The sequence below is a fragment of the Primulina huaijiensis genome, chromosome 11 (assembly GCF_012295235.1).
Source record: "Primulina huaijiensis isolate GDHJ02 chromosome 11, ASM1229523v2, whole genome shotgun sequence".
Classification (NCBI taxonomy): Eukaryota; Viridiplantae; Streptophyta; class Magnoliopsida; order Lamiales; family Gesneriaceae; genus Primulina; species Primulina huaijiensis.
The window spans coordinates 310,940-317,607 of record NC_133316.1 but is presented as its reverse complement, the minus strand read 5'-3'; the positions used below and the strand labels follow the sequence as shown (position 1 = coordinate 317,607).

At 32.1% G+C, this 6,668-nt stretch overlaps 1 long non-coding RNA gene across 1 annotated transcript; it reads left to right on the top strand.

The window, feature by feature from the left end:
- Positions 1-90: 90 nt before the first annotated feature.
- LOC140987331 (uncharacterized) lies at positions 91-1,721 on the top strand. The gene is made up of 2 exons (XR_012177103.1): positions 91-439; positions 1,274-1,721. It is a non-coding gene; the product is annotated as an uncharacterized lncRNA (long non-coding RNA).
- The last annotated feature ends 4,947 nt before the right edge of the window (positions 1,722-6,668 follow it).

The following is a 6,668-nucleotide window of genomic DNA, read 5'->3' as shown; positions in this document are numbered from 1 at the left end:
AAGATTCAAGTGGGTGATCCACATTTCCTTGTCAGTTAAAGTTTTATTTAAGACGAAATATTCGAGGAGGAGGATGAATATTAACAAAAAAATGTGATATTCTTTTTCTTCAATATTTATTTCTCAAACTGTTCCAACCAACATATTCTACATGAAAAATCTTATTCTCTAATAAGTTCATGTTACACATTTTCCTTTCCTCACAAACAATCCAAAATCAAACACATCTTTTCTCTCTGTATATTTTTCTTTGCTCCGTACAACCTCGAATTCCAACCTTCATACACTAATGACTAAACTCTATTTGCGTTACTTTTGGTCTAAATACACTTCAACCCAACAATCCAAACTCCGATGCTTGTGCTTTTCATCGCCACAGTTCCACCTCGCGTTCCACGGATTTCTAGATTCGATCTTCCTCACATGCACTAAGAAATTGGTAAACTCCATTCACATTTGTATTTAAGGTGTTTGATGATTTACCTGAGTGCAAATGAAGCATGCACATTCTATATTTTCTTAATGGTTTAATGTGAGATTCTTATTGATTCCATGGTTTGGTAAAGTCAGTCAGGGGTGAAGTCTTCCTTAACTACGATTCTAACGACGGATGCTATCGGTATATAGAACTTCATATTTGATTAGCTTCATTTTTCTTTACTCTACACATTGTCTGTGCTTCTCCGTATTTGCACAAAAATAACATATATTTATTAATCTTAGAGATCATACTTGGACATGTATTTACATAATTTTGGGTATGTTTGCTTGATATGGTGTTGACTTTTGCACTTAATGCTGGTCCATTTTCTACATATGCTTGAATTTGGGATTTTTTTGGGTTAAACCATTCAGCTATAGGTGCGATAGAAATTCTTCCGATGATGATACATCATGCATTTCTTGTTTTTCACTAGTTTATGGTCATATCTCCATGATTTGAGCTTCATCTACATTTCTACATCTTGCACCATTTTTCTGATTTATAAGTCGCGATCTTGAGCATCCAAATCTGGGTCAATACCAGCAAAAACATCTCTGAACAAGCAATTATAATTTTTAATTCAAACTGCAGGAAAAAAAGAGACCTTTTGGCTAATTTTATACAAGTTCACTATTTCCTCAAGCACTTTCATATATAAATCATTTTCTAGGCATGCTACCCTTGTTTTGCTTATGAATTTGACACTTTTTTCACATTGCATTATACTCATGACTAGATTCTCTTATTGCATTCCTTTAACTTTAATTTGGATTTCTATTTTTTTTACAGGAATGGTTGGTTCTCTGTACTCTACCAACATTAAATCCTCAAGCCACATCTCTATATCTAATTTGAATCTTTCTGCTGCTTAAGATACACCAATCCACATGGCCAAGCATTTGACACATAAATCCCCTCTTTCTCATACGTGCAAGATGCCAGAACTAACCTTTTCTGGATGTTGACCAAGCTAGTGATTTTGAGCTGGGAAAAAGCAAACTACACCAAAAGTTTCATATAATGTCATGTCACCTCGCAAAAACATTAGACCAGTACATTGATTTTAGACGGCTAGTGATTGTCATTGCACACAACAGTATCCATCTTTTTAATCAACTAGTCTGATATATTTGGCTCATTGATGTATCAAGCAGCCTTCATATCATAAAATTCGGCTTGTAGTTTATTTGACTTGTAATGAATGTGAGTGGCCAAATGACATGCTTCTATTTTGGGATGAGCTTGTTGGTTGATGTATTCTTATCTGCAATGTGCTTGAAATTAGAAGATGTATCATTTTCAAGGGAAACTCTGGTAAATTTTTTGTAAAATAGCTTGTTCTGCACAAAATATCATAATCGATATATTTATCTTCTTTTGACAATATATATTTTTTATTTGGCATTTCATCATGAATATATGATATTTTATGCCAAAAGCATGGTTACATTTGTAATTGAGTCTGATATAGTAAATCATCATAACTTAAAACGACCATCACATTAATAGCATCATCACCATATCACATAAAACTTGGAGAATATTTTCAATTAGCAATGATGCCTCCAAGTAAAAACATATAATCACAAATCAAACTCTCAATAAAGTACAACTTATGCTCTTTCATCATCATCACCCAAGTTCCCGAGTTATTTACAAGAAACAAATGAACCTAACAATCTAAAGCTATGATTTTGCCAAATCATTCCATGCACACAAGTGGCTTGACAATCTACTTCTCCACAAAATTTCAAGATTTGTACTCAAAACAACCTCACTTAAATTTTAATATAACATATTTTCCCAAAAAAATTTAGTTTCAATGGACTAAAATAAAGTTTAATAGCTCTCCAACGGAAATAGCCACTGAAAATTAAAATACCTTAAACACGTGGACAACTATGATCCTCCACCTGAGTGTAAGCCGCGTATAAATCTTCAGACATCAACTCCATTCCTTTTCTTGATCATTTGGCTCCCCTTCATGAATCAACTTCGCACCATCAATATCTCACAACTCTTGACCTTGAGATTCATTTATCAGTTGCTGCAATGTGACTATCAATGTGAAAATTGTAGCTACGTTCAAATCCTCCTCGCTATATTCAATCATTTATCACTTCAGTGACGGGAAAAACCATTGGGATGTGAGGCACAATAGTAGACATATTATTTATCTCTACAAATTTCCCAACTTGGTCCTTACTCTCTTGGGGCCGCAGAAGCAATCCGGTGGCAAATTCCAATGATATCACAATTTGGCCTATTTTAAAAGTAAATTGTTAGACTTTAAATGTTTTTTTTTTGTTTTATAATATCAACCCTTCATCCTCCTCAACTGTATTCCAGTGCTTTTTTCTCAATTTCTTTTCCTTCCGTGATCCCTCATCTTCTTTCATACGTTCAACAGCTCCTTCTCTCGACGATATCCTCTTTTGTGTTCTATGGAGAGGATTTGGAAATTTTGGATATTCCACACACTGCTATTTTTCGGTAGGTACTGACCTTTGGGGAATAACAAAATCAGGTGTCCCCGCCTCACTACTTTGAGCATTTGAAAGTGTTTTTTCCAATGAGCTGTTTCAAGAGACCATTGGTCTTTCATCTCTTTGACCTTCCTTGAATTAAAGATGACATTCTTCCAAAGTACTTGTTCACCGGTCTTTTGTCCATGGATCCCTTACTGTACCTTGCATTCCCCAATCTTTAAAGTGCATTCCTCCTATTTTAATGATGATCATCCATCTTGAAACTTTTATACATTCTGTCTTTCGTTTCGATAATCATCTCACTTGGTATCCAACACTTTCTGTTAATGCCTTTTGGGGCGACGTACTTATTCCCAACCTGTAGTCATCCTCTCATAAAAAAGATTCTATCTGATTGACTCCTTCTGTACCTATCATTCATCTCAAAATCTTATCTCTGGGCACCCAACATTCTTTTATGGATTTCTTGATGAAATTCTTTCTTTCCCACTTTGAATATGAGTCTTACCTCAATATCATATCTTTGGGAATTCAATACATTTTTATCATTTTCTTCTTCTTTTTTTTTTTTGTCTCTATTGCAATTTTCTTTTTTCCCTTGATTAAACAATATATCATTTTCTTCTATTTTGCCCCCAACGCTATCCACATTACTCAGCATAGTCTTGAAAACATAAAATTTTTCATCTTTATTCATTGGGCCATCTTTTTGAGAAATATATTCTTTCATATGATCATAATTTGGATTTGGATATCCTCCTTCATATTTGTGCCATACAAAAATGAATTCATGAAAGGAAGATTATCATGTTTCTGACAATCTCTTGATGATTATCCTTTCTCGGTGTTTTGCTTGTGGGCGCTATTCTGGCCTTCCTCTCCTTGGCCAGAATTCTGGTAATATTCTACAGCTTCTTCCAATTCCATCATTGTGGTCAACATGATCTTGCTCACATTTTCAGTCATATAACTCATGACTTCTTCTAACTCCTTATGAAACTTGATATCATAAAATCCAATTTTTCTTACTCAAAATCCAGGTCTAAAGTTACATGAGGAACTAAGGGTTCCTCATAATTTCTTTGGGGTGCTCTTTTTGATATTCCATCACGTTATAAAAAAATCCTCTACCTAGTCTTTTTTTTTTCAAATCCTTACTCCATCCCTTCACGTAGATCCCATGTCACTTCTTTTGAAATATAATCATAAAGATTTGAAAAATTAGAAATCACATGTTCTTAATTCCAAGTATACACTGAGTACATTCTCTTCTAATAGTTCACAAAATTACTGTACTTTGCAGCATTCTTTCGTCATTCTCAGTCTTTCCTCCCTTCCAATGGCTTACAGGATCTTTCGTCATTATACTGGCGGCATGGTCCTTCCCCGTGACTGATGAATTCTTTCATGATTCTAAATAAGCTTTGGAGGCATCTTTTTGTCCCACTAGGCGTGTCAAAATATCTTTGCGCAGAAAAATTGCGGGCATGCCATGTATGTGATTGTGCCAAAATAGTGATCAATCCAACTTCTTCAATCAAACGATGTGAATACCGATTTGGTTGTTGGTTCTAACTCTTTCGTAAGCCACAAAATCTACAAATTTAAATGAGAAATCTGATGAAATTTGTAGAAAAAACCATGAACAACGTCTAATTTAATTGTCATGTTATGAATTGGAAAAATATTTTACAACTAGAATCAGAAAATTTTGAAGAAATATGATAAGATAATTGCGATAAACTAAAAATGAACTGAAATTGAAAATTTACAAAAGCTTTTGTTGTAGAGCTTTTTGTTGATGAATTTGTCGAGAGACTCTTATTATGATTTTGTCTTTTTTGTTCATTCTCCAATCAGTTTAACCCAACTTTCGTTATCACTGGTCGTTGATCTTGTATTAACTTCTTCCACAACGCGAGCCAGATTCTGAAACCGCACAGATACTTTAACTCCTCGTGCCTTCGTTTTTTTTGTTTTTCAGGACTTGAGCCAAGCATAATTCTAGGCTAATACAACTAGAACATAAATCAAAATTAAAATGCTGCTGAAATTTGTGAATTTTGCAGAAAATATTCGTTGAAGTGAGTTATTGTCGTTGATGATTGAGTGATCATATTTTTTAGAGGTGTAAAAAATTAACTCCATTTGAACCAACTCAAAAAATAACGGGTTAGGGTCGCGGGGTTTTATATTTCAAGTCAAATCGGGTCGGACTCGAGTTTTTATTGTGTTGGATTGGGCTCTGATTGACTTGAATTAAGAATCAGGCCACATGTCAACCGAAACCATCTGACCCGTGTTTTTTAGAAAAATTTTATCAGTGGTTTGTCTTTTTATTTGCGAAATTTATTTCTTTTACTAATAATTTTTAAAAACTATTGAGGTGATGTTGGATGATTTAACTGAAAATATTCTCAATTTATTAATCTATACTGTTATATTAAGTGTGAGGACATGATAATAACTACCTAGAGAGGACACCAATTTTTTTTTTCCAATTTTACCCTTATATGATATTAATATTACACTTTTGTCTTTTGTTTTAATTTCAACACACACTTTTATTTTTATTTCAATAATTTAAATATCAATTTAGTCCCTCCATAATTTGTCAAATTTTACTTTAATCCATCGATAATAATAAAAAAGATTGTACACACACGCATCACGTGTGCATAGTAATTAGTAAATAAGAATGTTTGATCATATAGTATTGCAACATATTATTGATGTTTCTAACTTTTTATTCACACATCTCATTAAAAAACTAAGTTACTTAAAGCTTGTAAATTAAGGTTTTTTTTAAAAGCTTACATATTTTAAATTTTTATTTCGTACGTAACGTTCAAATTTTGACTCGTAAAAAAAAGTGTGAAATGACGGAGAAGAGGAGTTTGAAACTTGAAAGTTAATTTGTGATGCATTGAAGATTTTTTATTTTATTTTATATTGATATCATATGTTTTCATCGTGATATTTCTAGATTAAAGTAAAATATTAATACTGTTATGTGTTTTAAATTTTTTATTTTATTTAATTATTTTGTTAAAAATAAAAGAATAATGTATTAATATCGTGTAGTAAAAAATCAAACCAGGTTGGTTAGATTGGTCTAGGTATTGATATAGAATTTCGAGTCATGTCGGGATCGGATTGAGAATTTTTTTAATACAAACCCGACCTGAACACACCCGGATGGACACCCGTAGTCCTTTTAATTCATCTTCGATAAAAATCAAGCAATGTAGGGATGTCAATAAGTCAAGTTTATGTAAGATTACGTATCTCTGTCTTTATCCTCATTTATTATATTAATATCTTTCCCCATGCCAATAAAATATTCAATTTCATAATCATCCTCATAAGCATCGGATGATTGAATATTCATACTCTACCCAAATATTTTATTACCACATACAATTACATTTTCTCAAATTTGAATTATTTCGAGTAAGCAGTAAATATTTACTAAATTATTGAGAACAAAATAAATAAATAAATATAAAAATAACAAATTAAATATTATAAAAAAAACAAAATATTATAAACAATTTATCATAACATCATTATCCTACAAAAATAACATCAACTTTATACTAATAATTTTGTTCGTATCATTCAACTAATATTATTCAACAAAAACATATAAAAATTAACTTCATACCAAATAAATTGAAATAGTTTTTGTGGGT